The sequence below is a fragment of the Accipiter gentilis genome, chromosome 6 (assembly GCF_929443795.1).
Source record: "Accipiter gentilis chromosome 6, bAccGen1.1, whole genome shotgun sequence".
Taxonomy (NCBI): domain Eukaryota; kingdom Metazoa; phylum Chordata; class Aves; order Accipitriformes; family Accipitridae; genus Astur; species Astur gentilis.
This window is the reverse complement of record NC_064885.1, coordinates 8,824,515-8,838,088: the sequence shown is the minus strand read 5'-3', so window position 1 is coordinate 8,838,088 and position 13,574 is coordinate 8,824,515. Positions and strand designations below refer to the sequence as shown.

Sequence of the window (13,574 nt, the reverse complement as noted above, 5' to 3'; positions counted from 1 at the left end):
CATGCGAATGAACATCAAAACTGGAAACCTGAAAGTTTGAAAGCCCATTAAAGTGCTTTAGAAGGAAGCACCATTCAAAGTGGTGTTGATGGGACCTCACTTCTCCAAGTCTTGGTTTCCTCCCCTGTGAACTGTTAAACATAGAACTGTCAATCTATGAAAATACAATGTGAAGATTATGGAGTAACATTTCCGATAATATCACAGTAGCTCTCTTCAGGAGTTGAGCTTGTGTGAGTTTGTTCTTTTGTCAAGTACTTCAGTTCCTTCTTATTTCTTCCTCGAAGCCACCATTAAGAAGCAAAAGGGAGTTAAGTCTGTGTATCGCATACAGCAAGTAGCAGAGCTCTTTGCTGCCACTAAGCATTTTTCATCTTGCCCTTAGAAATTGACAAAATGTAAAAGAAGGCAGGGGGAGTCAAGAGAACAATACCTGTTCCAATTGCTGCTAAATCCTAGTACAGTGGTATTTTCCCACTTCAGCAGAGTCCAACTCCTGTTGTAACCAAAGCAAAAGCTTCTATGTGAACAGTGAAATTCTCCCAGAGGTGGTTTTCTCGGTGCTCTCTGGTTAGCAGGGCAGTTCTATGCTGTAAATATGTGGCAGGCTGAGGTGCCTTCCCTTAAGGTTTGGATCTAGGACAGATCCTTGCATGTATGTAGTTCTCTACTAGAGACTGGCCAGTAATTCCTTTAGTGAAATGTGACTTTGCTCTCATTTTGAGACATTTGTTTCGAAGTCCAACATTTGGTTCCACATAGCAAACTTGTTTCTAAAAATATCTTCTCATTCCAAAGTTTAATGTTTATTAGATATAAGTGAATTATGTGCATATACGTTATAGACTATTAAGTGCAACCTGAATTTCCTAATAATTATCTAGTTAGTAAAACAATTAGTAAGTAGGTAGTAAAATGTTGTAACTCACTCTGTAAACCTATCTTAAAAAAATTTTCATGAAAAAACATCAAAACATATTGATCACCCTTGATGGAATTGCTGATGCATGAAAGCGGCTTTGAGTAATGATGTTTGTGTACCTGTAGGACACAGGTTTTGGATAGTCTATACCTTGATATTTTTTTCCATAGCATATGACTGCTGCTCCTCCATATGTCATACCTCCTTCTGCTTGTGTTTCTGGTGGCCTCTTAAATATAGGGCAGAAGGTCCACCAGAAGTTTCCCAAACTAGTCTACAATGTGTCACCCAATTCCTATCCACTCCCATCACCATGCTGACCATTCAGCAACCTCTGGCTTCAGGCATAACTTGTGTGTCACCCTTGATCAAATTTTCTGAGGAGTTCCTGGAGTGTGTGGTCACTGTTGGAAGAATATGCAGCTTGCTGAGAGCACTTTCTGGCATCAGTGCTGTGTGACTACTCAAACAATTTCTAAATGTTCATCTTCTATTTCGATACACAGTCAAAAAACAAAACAAAACAAAAATCCCTGTCAGATTTCCAAATATTTTGACACTGCATTCCAGAATCTGAGTAGTTTCATTTTTTTGGACATTTTTAATCTGAACAGGGAGAATTTTATTCAGCACCTAATGTCAAAATATTTGGAGTGCTAAATATCTGCAGATGTTATCTTAACATAATTAGAAAAGCTGTATGCCATACTGTTACATTATCCCAATTTTTTTAGCTCCCATCAAATTACTGTGGTATGTAGAGAATCTTTTTTTATTTTGATAAGCTATTTGTTTGCTTTCCCAAATACATTGGATGCTTACTGTTTCTCTTAGCTAAGTATTTCTTAATTCAAAGTGACAGACCCACTTATTTATAGTTAATGGCTTTCCTATTAATTTGCTTTATTTCTAATCAGGACTGAACATAAGCTTACCTGGGGTAGGGCTAATACAGGACCAGGCTGTGAAGCTCTGTATGTATCTACTCTGCCTGGATCATCCTCACCATGCTGGCAGGATTCTGCCAATTGCTGTCAAAAGAGACAAGCATGTGGGGCTTTAACAACTTCTGCGTGTCTGTAGGTGCTGGTATAACTGATAGGCATGTTTTCTGGGAAGTGGTGGGGTGCAGCGGGAGAAGGCTAGAGTTGAGAAGGAAGTCCGGGGTAGTTGACTTGAGCTTCTGAGCTCCTGCTGCTGTAGTAAAGCAGGTTCTGCTGTTACACAGAATGGATGCCAGTGGCAAGGTATGGCTCTTCCATGTCTCCCAGGTCTCTGCCAGTGTTGCTACTTCCTAAAGAAGTTTCACCTTCGTCTTCCGTGCAACTGTGTTAGTGTATGAAAACAAGTAGAGTAGCAATCATAATCCTGGAACTGCTGGAAAGACCAAAAATGGTGAATTACTAGAATAGATGGTCTAAAAAATTGGGCAGGGTCTTCATTTTTTCCTGCTAGAGATGGCATGGATTGGTTCTGCCTTGAAGCTGGGAGTCTCTTGAGGTTCTTTTTATCTGCTTCAGTGACAGAGCAGTAAGTGCTGATGAGCTGGGCTACATTAGAGACAACTGTTGTCAAAAATATTGTCAATGGGCGACTGGAGCTGCCATTGGCAATGCTGGTTTCACTGAATCCTGCTTTGAGTACTTATGATCCTGTAATGAACATATAGACTAGTAATCTTGAAGCACTCAGCAAAGCAGATAAACAACTAGGAAAAGGTCCACAGCAAGAAATTGCTTTCGTTAGGGAGTCACAATACATTGATCACAGGAGTGGGTGAGGGAAATTTTCAGGCTGCTGCTGGTAAGAAGGTCAGCCAAGGGGACGCAGTGTTCTCTTGAACTCTGCTGTGAGCCTGTAAAGAGAGCTTGAGGCGTGTGTGTGGAAAAGGTAGACCTTTGACTTCAGTAGTTGGTTACTGAATGGCAAATGTTGCCAATTCTTACTCATCTATGGTGCTACTGTTCTTTTTTAGCAGGTTAGGACTTCCTAATGGGGTCAATTTCATCAGCCAGGAGAAGGAAAGCATGGAAATCTAGGGCACTGCATGTCTTTTTCTCTTGACCAAAGAAAGATTCAGTGATGGTGGACCTGAAAGCCCTTAAGAAGTATTTTCTATTAGATTTGTATAAGCATTCTTAGATCTCTGGTGGTTGAATAGTTAGATGTTGAAACTTTTGCACCCAAGTGAGCTCTTGAAATACATGGGAATAGAACTTGAGAGGCATGGGTTCTGAAGAGCCCATACAACCTCTTGACAGTGTTGTCTTCCTTTTATAATCCTTACTGCCTCCTTCAACCCTATGCTTTTAACTTGTTACTTTCTCATGTAGATGTTCTCTTCAGAGCTCCTGTCGTCCCCCCAAATTATCACTTAATTCCTATTCATCCTCACAATGATGAACTTTTAATTTGAGTTGTGCAAAATGTACTCCTGCCCTTTTGGAGAAGTCTGAGAAGCATATAATGATGAGATAGCTAAGGTGCATGTTAATAACTTGAGGAGATATCCCATGTGGTGTATTTGCTGCTTTCACAGGTTGTTGGGCTGTGTGAGAAGACTGGATCCTTTAATTTCCAGTATCCAAATCTGGAGATAACTTCTGATGGCTGCTAGTTTTTTGCCACCTGCCTTCCTAACCTTTGTGTTAGGATGAGTTGATGTTGCTGGTCCATTAAGAGTAGAGGAGGGATGACTTTGAGAAAGCAATTTTGTGTAAACAGACCAGATTGTTGCTATTATTAAGAGTTGTAAAAGTAGCCAGAAGGTTGGAGGACTTAGCTAAGCCATCACTTTGTCCAGGATAAGGACTTTGGACTGATAGAGAGCAGGCTGGAAAGTTCATGCAGCTGCTGCCAGTGTAGCAGCGTCCTCTGGAAAAAGGAGGATGTGACATGCTATGCTGTCAATCCTGCAAATGTAGTTAGTACCAAAATCATGAAAAACATTCTCCTGGAAAAACTCCACCCTGTTTCTCTTTTCAACAGAAATTCCTGTCAGAGGTGGTGGAGGAAGGGTGGGGCTGTGTTTATAACAAAAGTTAGCAATTTTTAGAGTGCACACCACACCACCAGTCACATATGGAAGAGCTAAATGAGAGGAATAATTTCTTGTTGATGTCCACTGTTCATTTTGATGCCTTTCAAGTGAATTATAGATAACAGTGGAAGAAGAATTAAAACCACCTGCTGAAGCTGTTTCTGAGCTTCCTTGCTGCTGCAATAACTTATTTGGTTTTTTTATCAGGAATAGGAAATGAGGTTTAGGCCTTTAATATGAAATGCCTACAGTTGGAAGGGGTGGCTATGAAGAGGAGTATCTTTCTTTCACTGAATTTGCAAGGGTATTGCCCATTTAACAAGCTGGTTTGTGTTTAATTTATGAGCATAACACAAAATTGCAGCTCCCTCCCCATCACTTTTCAAGGGCGTAGTTATGAAATGTGTGGACTTAGTGTTGCTGTCAAACAGTGTTGAATGGGATGGTTCCTTGAGGAAGAACTTATTGAATTTCTTCCAGGAGAATACTTGAGTGGCCCAGTAATGCCTGATATGCAGAGTGCCATCTCTTTTCTTATGAGTGCGGTAATTTATTTAGTCTTAAATGTCCTGGATATCTGGCCCTAGCAGCAGTGGAGACTTGTGCAGATATGAATGTTGGTGAGGATAGGGAGACATGAAGGGAACATTCCTGGTTTTCATCCCTAGATATAACCTTTACCTCTAGGTGCGACTCTGGGTACAGATTCCTGCTGCCATCTCTTATTTCTGTCTTGTCACATACTGGAGGAGAGACAAGAACATACTTTGCACCACATGAGTTCTAAGATTCCTGTGCAGAGCTGTTGTAATGAGTTGTCACTTTTCTTGAGTGATGGAGGAGTATCTTGTACTGCTGAGGTTTAAAGACATGAGAGTAAAAGAAATTCCTTAGGATGGGAGACTTCATTGCCAGCCATCCACAGATGGCAGATGGACAGGCCAATGTACTCTTTTTGCAGAGGGTTTTCTAATAATTTTAAATGAAGCTGTTGACAGTGCAAGCTGTTTGCATGTTTAAGTCGTAAGAAGGCTATAAGGTGTTGCAAGGCGAAGGGGAAAGGCTGAAGAAGGCCATAGAATACACAGGGAGTGGTGCAGTTGGTAGCAAGCTGAACTGGAGCCAGGCTTTGGAGTGAGGCAGATGGAGATCTTTCCATTTCTACCTTAGGGTCTCTTGCCCTTTTTTTAATATAGGTTTTTCATTAAACGAGTTTAATGCAATTGGTACATTAACATCAATAACACTTGTGTTTTCTCTGATAACTAATTCCAGTTGTGGGCTGCTCAAAAACATCAACGTAATGAAGAGTTCATGCAAGTGCAGTACCTAAGCAAGCTAAGCCTTATCCACACCAAAGCTTTCTTCTGGCAGAAGAAGAGATTTGCTGGGGACCTAAATCCCCAGTGCAAGTGTTACAACTATTCTGGGGTGCTTTGCCATGTGGAAATGGGATTGCAAGGAATTGGGATGCAGGTGGCATTGGGATTGCAAGCCCACGAGTAGGAACAGAGGTGGATTTGCCAGGTAAGTTTGAGACTGGTTTCATGTTTTGTAGAAGACTTCAAGGTGAAAGCAAGAGGTAGGCATCAAATTCCCTTGTTGCTGAATCCTAGACTTTATTCTTACTCAATTCCTTGTTATTAAAAGCGGAACCAAAAGTGTTCCTCCAAATAATAATTTCTAGTGGAGTTGAATTTCAGTTTAACATGGAGAAGTGGTGGGCAAAAGCATGTTTGATGCATATCATTCCAATATCATGTCTTTTCTCTGTGAGCTAGTTAGCAGGATAAAGGCAGCAAAGTTAGCATTGCTCCATTTGGAAGCTACGGGAATGTGGATTAGATGGAGCAACTTTGAAATGCACAGTTCACTCAAAAGAAGCCCTGTGCTGTCATTGGTAAGGGTTCAGACTGTCAGTTTGTGTGGAAGTGTCAAATAGATTTGTACCAGGGACTGTTCTCAGGCTTGCTACTTAATTTTAATATTAGCGTAAGGAATGGAGAGAGCCCTCTAATCAGATCTCTGTGTGTTAGAGAGTGAGCAGTACTGGGAATATATGGCAGACTAGGATTAAAATGCAGTCAAATCTTGATTAAGTTGTAGAGTTGGGCAGAAATCCATAAAGTGAGATTCGGTCAAGGACAGTCACAGAGGCAAGAATAATCAAATGTACATATTTTAAATGGAAGGAGATTCTGAAGGTAGCAGGATCCCAGGGGAGGGAATGGAGTTTGTGGAAGACAGTAGAATGAAGCTCAGGAGAAACTCAGGAGAAGAAATGCTATCCTGGAGTCTGGTGCTACAAATGCTCTGAACAGGTGTAATGTTTACTACTAATGCATCCATGAGACTGCCTGACACACAACATTTAAAATGTTTATGGATATGGGTGCCTGCATGTGTACATGGCAGTGTTTCTCAGAGAGGTCAAGTTTCAGCACTTATAGTAATTTCACCCTTGTTACTGCTTAATTCATGTGAAAGCTAGTCCTAATTGGTGTTGTACATCTGAGCCCCACAATCTTAAATACTGTAAGGGGTGTGGTGCATCTGTGAAGGAAAGTATTTGGCTGGGAAAGGAATATGGCTCTTGTAGTTGATAGGATTTGAATATGTCGGACTAAATAAATATGTCTAACTAAATAATTAGATTGGTTAACTTTGCCAGCTAGAGTAGTTAGTAGATGCATGTTATATGCAACTGAAAATAGCATCAGCACAAATGAGCTTTTCTGAAAATAACGTAATTGGTAGTCATTAAAGGCTAACTCATTTTTTTTCAAAAACTGGACAAGAAGTAGGTATAGACTCATTCTAACGACTACACGCATGTGATTACAAAGAGTAGGAAACATTTAATCAGTTCCTAAACAAGTGTAGCATTGCAGGATATCCTGATTGTCGCTACAGCATAAAGAACACTTGTTGGATGGGTCTTTAGCAACTTTACAGTTCCTAAATAAATGAAGGCTGGGAAAAACTTGCTGGTGGCCTTTCTGAAGAAATTAGCTATGTTTCTATGTACCATGAGCTAGATTTTGAATGTTTAATAAGACTTCATCAAAACATGTAAGAGTGAAGTATCACCATTTAAACAGGTCATACTAGGTCCCTCAACCACCAAAGCAGGAAAGATGTTAAGGAATGGCTCTGTGAAAATGCCTTGTCAAGAAGTTCATTAAAGACTGATAAATTTTATTCTGGACTCATAACATATGCTTCTTGCTCAGGCTTCTGATTTGTCTCCTCCTTGGCTAGTGCATCCAAATCCACAAGTAACATGCAAGTTTGCATTTCATTTTGAGCCCAGCAGGCATACGGCAATGAGGTTACAAGACCTTTCCAAGTAAGCCTGGAGGGACTTGTTGGCTACAGTTTGGATTTCTGGCAAGCAGCTTACTCCAGCTCTTTTCTGTAATAAACTCAGGGTTCAGTCCCCGGCCTCTTATAGATACTGAGCGCTGTTGCGTGTCTCTGGATAATCAGTCACTGGAAAGGCACAGATGTTTCAAGATGCGTAGCAATGGGTGCAGCATATAAGAAAGGCAACATCAGGGTCATACTACAGATGCAACCACATCTTACATGTGTTCTTTCTTGACAGGAAAATTCTTGTAACGTTTGCGGTTTTCTGGTTGCTAATACCATCAAATGAGTAATGCAAAAACTAATAATGCTTGTGATTTTTATGTGCTGTTCATTAAGCCTTGCAGTGCCATGGATGGCTGATGCATCTACTGCAGGCAGATCCAACAGAAGAGCATTAGACTAATGAACAGAGTGGGGTGCAGGATTGCCAAAAGCAATGGCTTGAATGAATTTGGGCAGCAATTCTAACAAAGTCAGAATGATTACAGAAATATGGGACTAGAAGATGTCCTAGTCCTTACCTGGTTGTGGAGATATTGAGAGATGGTTGAAGAAATTCCTGCATTTTTTATTTTTCTTTTCCTGTAAATGAAATATACTCCTTGTTACACAAGCATAAAAGAGAACAAAGCAGACCCAGTCAGGATTCAGAATTTGATGTTTAATTTTTTTTGTAAATGATGACTTTTGTAGCAGTGATACTACAGGCGTCTTTGGTGTGTATCTACTATGGAAAGTGCAGGGGCCTATGTTGATTGCTAGGTGGTCCTTCATTTTAAAAACCTTGAGGAACCTTGGCAGATGGGCTTTAATTAGACTACTTCTGCCAGTGACTATGTCAAATGTGGCTCCCCAGATCAAGTCTAGATGTTTCTGTTGAAGGTGTCAGGTCTTGTTCTTATGGAAGGAAGGTGTTTTCTACAGCACAAGCTGTAGAAACTGCTGTGGTACCGTTGAGACACTGATGGAAATTGTGAGGTATCTTGGTTAATTAGTTCTTCTCCAGTGGCCAATTTGGGCGATAGATACAAACCTATTGCTGTTTTCGGACAGTTTTTTTTAGCTTCAGTGGTAGAGGCCTGTGCTTAAGTAACAAAGGTTCTGGTTTTCTCTTTACTGGTGGTGAGAGTTGTTAAATCCATATGGCTCATAGTACTTGCATAGTGATGGCTCCAAATGCTGCAGCTAGCTGTATTGCTGCAGGGCTTTGCACTGTAAAATATTATAGCCCATTAAATAAGGGGAATAAGCTACTCCTAAACTTGGCTTATTTGATCTTTTCAAACTTACCCTCAAGTGATTAAGCAAACAGTGGCTTTTCAAGCATTCTCCAGTTGTATTATCTGCTAAACACATCTTCCAGTGTGATCTGCCAAAAGATGTCTTGAACAGTGTTCTGCTGTGTACTCGCTAGTCCTTGTGGAAACATAAATAAGCAGTTATTTCTATTGCATCTAGTCTGTCTGGGTGGGATGCAAAGGACGGGTATTGGTTGATGTTTACCGTAACATAAACTTGAAGATTCTTGCTTTTGTCTTAATATTAACACTCTCAGCAAGACAGCAGCTTTCTATTAGCTACACAGGAAAATAAACTATTCTCCTTGCTATGTGGGTAGTTCCAAGTTCATTTATAGTATGATGTGTCTGTGCAAAGGTATCATCCTTTTCTTGTGCTTGTCTTAAGGAAGCAGAATGACTACTAGCAGTGGTAGTCAGCATGCTAACCATAAAACTGTAAGCTCTTTACAGAACAGTGTAAGTAATAAGATCCTTCATACACTTAATGGGGAACATGAATGAGCATTTATATGGCTCTGTTAACGTCTAGTGGAGACTTTTTTCTAGAGTGAGTGTCCTTTGACACTCAGCACTGGTCTCCTAGACCTGCACAAATGTGAATACTATAAACTCTGGAGTATAAACCTTCATCCTGGAATCTGTTTTTTTGCCACAAGTTCAGCTGTTAAGCTTTCGTATTAGTTGATTTAAGCAGAAGAGACAGTGTAAAAGTAAGTCTTACTCTTCAGACTCATTAAAAGCTGACAGGAGAAAGAGAGGACCGTTTTCCTGAAGTATATCAAAGGCTGATTATTTATCAGTCCTTTGTCCTTGGAGTTGTGATGATCCCAGAGTGAGTGAGTATCCTTTTTTCCTATCCACATGGTTTTGTACCTCATTTATCTCTCAAATCAGCAGAAACTCCGATCTTCACCTGGCTTTTTATGGCAGCTTGTAGAACTGTAAATATGAATATGCTCTGACAGCAAACCCTAAATCAACCTTTGGTCACTGCAGGCTGGAATGATTTGAAAACCTGTGTAACCTTTTGACCAAACCTGGGCTGATGTTCAACATCTTTAATAAGAACTGAAGCCAGAACAGCCCTGATGACTTCAGATTTTCATTATAAGCCAGCTGTAGACCCTAATGTACACTCAGGTTGGGACAGAGGATATAATGGGTCAGCTGCACCATTTGGGCAGGAATGTGCTTGCTCCCTTGTGATCCATTGAGCAATGGCGTTCTCACCGCTGCGCTTTACTCATCTGGCACTGAAAAGCAGTGACCACTTTCTCCTTTTCACCACTGCTTATGAGCATCAGCTATCTCAGGGTAGTGTTTGCCAGCAGCTGTTGTGGTTTTCCTTTGCTCTCCAGCTCTCACCATGGCGCTGAATGGTGTGACACTGTGGGCTGCTCCCTGTGAATAAAACCTGGTCCAGGTTTGAGTCCCTGGTGTGTGTGTGATTAGAAAGGTATGTTAAATATCTTGTTCTGGCACAGATCCCTGTGTGACTTGATGTCACATCTATGTGGATTGATCCAGGCAGGGATGAGAGCTCTGCATCTGCATTAGCCAGCTGAATAGAAGCTAGCTTCAGTTTGGATGTAATAATCAACCTCTTATCTAGCCCTATTAGTGCAGTAGCATGGGCTCTATCCTGTTTGCTGTTAGCTGAAATGGTTCCCTGTTTCCGAGTGGGTGTTGGAAGAGCTAAGAAGTAATCATCAAGTTTTTTTCTGACTAATACAGATGACAGAGAAGAGTTGGACCACTAATGTTTATATATGTAGGAAAAGTAGTATAACAAAACTCTGTGGGACCTGTATAGAAAGAGAAGGTGACTTTATTTTAAAACACATCAATATGTTGATTCTACCCACTCACATTCTTGTAACTGCGAGCACTTGTGTGGACTGGATTGGATCACTTGTGTGACATGGAGAAAAAGGGACAGTGGTTGTCAAGTCATATGTTTTTTTGGGGTCTTTCCTGACTGGTGATGAAAGCTGGATTTTGGACAGTCTTTTATGCCTTTTAGATGTCAGCAATAGTTATGATGTATCTGTTTGACTTAAAAGTTTGCTTACTTCATCCTCTCTAACTTTTATCCAGGACTGCTGCCCATTGTCTTTGACCTTATTTTGGATGTCTTCATGGCTATAGTTTGCCTCCACATTCAGATAACAGGAAAAGGCACAGCACATGCTGTGTGGTATAACCCTCGTGTATTTCATTCTTACCAATGTTAATGTTTCTGTCAAAAAAAAAAGTTGGCAGCTGGACTAGATGACCATTGTAGGTCACTTCCAACTGGGACTATTCCATTCGTTAAAAAAAAAAAAAAAAAAAAAAAAAAAATTTTCCCTGTGTGTGACATACCTGTGCCTTGTGAGATGTTTGTTATGGACTATGAGTTCCACCTAATGCACCTGTAGATCCAGGTTTCTCTTTAGGATCTTTGGGTTGCCTTGTACGTGACAGCATAGGAGTTTCTCTGTGCTTGCTGCCCTAAAGACAGTTTTGATGTACACTGAGGCACCTTCTTGTGTGCTCGGATCCTAGCTCCTGCTCCTCCTTGGCTGGCTCTGGCATCCAGCATGCCTGTGCTTACAATGTCAGTAGCCAGCCTCCCTGCCCCGCCAAGAAAAAAACAAACCCCAAACAAAAAAACAAACCCCACACCAAAAACCAAAACCAAAACATCACTCAGTGTTCAGGTTGCACAGGTTTTTTTCCCCTCATTCCAATGTCTAAATTCCACTTCATTGATGCAATAGGATGCTTCAGGCCACACTCTCCAGGGCAGTGATTGCAGCTCCTCATGTGATTCAAGTCACTTGGCCAGCAGCCTTTATCACCACGGGGTTCATTCCTCTAGTAAGAGTGGCTGGTGCATGTTAACTACACTGTGGTTCCAGCTTTTGTAGCCTCAGGATTTATGTCTCAATAGTGAGAATACACTGGTATTTGTTGTTATCCCACCTGAGACCCACAAGCTTACTTTACTGTATTTGGATAACTGGTTTATCGTATGGGCATACAGCAGGGTCTAGTGTGTCTGTAGCCGTCAATCTCTCTAGGCATACAGTAGATGTTTTTATTGCCCTTGCTTATCTGGCTGTCCTTCAGTGTTTTAATATGAACCATACCAAATAAAGCTGCCTGAGAATGAAGATTATCTGTGGTATTCGTCACTTTTAGGAAGGGGAGTTGGTTTAATGTTGGCTTTTAGCATTTGCTAGGCCTTGTCTCCTTGACAGAAAACAACAGGCTAAAACGATTACCAAGAACAGCTGCTTAGAAGGGACTTTGGATATTTTTTCCGCTTTTGCTGACCTGAACCACAGCAATTATAAGTTCTGGTTATTGTAAACTTACCACAGAACACAAGGCATACCTTAAAATGATGTCATGTCTAGACACACAATTCAGGTATAAATTATGGAGAGAAAGTAGCTTGTTCAGTGGTTAAACTGTAAAAATTTAACAAGATATTTCTGTGTCTCTAGCCTTCACTCTTGCATACGTATTTCTTTACCTCTTACCAGGAGAATTCTGTGACTGCCTCTTAATTTTTTTGTGTTGCGAGATGGAATTTCCTCCCTGTTCTCCATTTCATTTCCTATTTCTGCCTCACTGGGTCTCAAGGGAAGCAGCATAGCCATCTACTTAGAGCCCAGAACTAGAGAGGAAGACTCTTGGGTCCAGTCATGACTCAGGCAAGGTCACACAAAAGGTGATATATGGCAACCTTCTCAAAAACTGGCTTGCTATTTTGGGTAGCTTTGTTTTATGGGGTGGTAGGGGAAAGAGAAGAACTCTGCTGTGGTGCCCAGATGCTTGATTTTCAGAAGTATTCACTATTTGCAGTCTCCGCAACACCCCTGTAGTCCCTACTGGGGTTGCGTGGGCCTTATGTTTAAGGGTAAGTTGGACCCTATTTACAGCAGGCTTGTCTATTTGGTTATGCTAGTTGAATTTCTGTCTAGAGTCCCTGCTGCCACTCTCTATGTGAATGTTGGAGTGTAGCTAAGATGTTATGGGTAATCTCGTACCTGGGGACTAAAGCCTTGCAAGCTCAGACAATGGCTGTCACAGGTGCTGTACAGAACAGCATACGCAGAAGTCACTCGTGTCCTGTCCACCACCAGTTATTTAGGCATAACTCCACTGCTTCATAGGGAGTGCTGCCCTGCTAACAAGGGCCTAGCTGGTCTATTGACTTGTATTAAAATACACAGTTCCCCACACTTGGCCTGGGCTTAATTTCCTGATGAGATGGGAATTGTTGGCTTACCACCTGGTGTAATCTATACCCTTCAGGTACCTCCTATGAAATGCAGACTTTGGAGATGGAAAAGGCCTGTTGGGTTAACAAGCCAGTGCAAGACTATTCTCTATAGCATATTCTGTTGTGCTTTTCCTGGCCTAATTACACAGTTCTCAAGTGAAGGAATTTGGCAAGAATATTCTTCCGTTTTAATGGTATTTGGTCTCAGGTTCTCTTAGTAAGTTTTTTCAGTCATCTCCATTATAGCATGCTGTTATCTAGAATTTCTTTTCTCTGTCTGTGTAGATGCCTGTTGTGGATTTTGCTCCCAGGTCTAGATACAATGTCTCTCCTCACCCAAGGGACACCTGCTCTCCCCAGATACCTGCTCTGTCATCTGTGTGTCCCCTTGACCGCAAGGCTTCTGCTTCAGGCCAATAATTGTGTGGATCTAACTCTTATCATACCTGGGCCTCTCACAATCTTTTTTTAACCCATAATCACATTAGTTAGTTTCCTGGAAGCTGTCTACACTGCAGGCCTCCGGAGGCAACTTTTAATGCTCAGCAAGCAGAGATGGCAATTGATGCTATAAAAATTGTTCTGTTCTTGTTGCCATAGGGACAGTTTTGAGATACACTGAAGAACTACTTCACTCTGTTTTCAGCGCATGCAGCAATGGTT

The 13,574-nt window shown here is 41.2% G+C and overlaps 2 protein-coding genes across 2 annotated transcripts in view; one reads left to right on the top strand and one right to left on the bottom strand.

Moving 5' to 3' along the window:
- Positions 1 to 13,574, bottom strand: part of RABEP1 (rabaptin, RAB GTPase binding effector protein 1) — an 847,425-nt gene that overhangs the window by 134,714 nt on the left and 699,137 nt on the right. The window lies entirely within an intron of this gene.
- Positions 1 to 13,574, top strand: part of COL26A1 (collagen type XXVI alpha 1 chain) — a 176,405-nt gene that overhangs the window by 40,717 nt on the left and 122,114 nt on the right. The gene's annotated exons all lie outside the window — the stretch shown is intronic.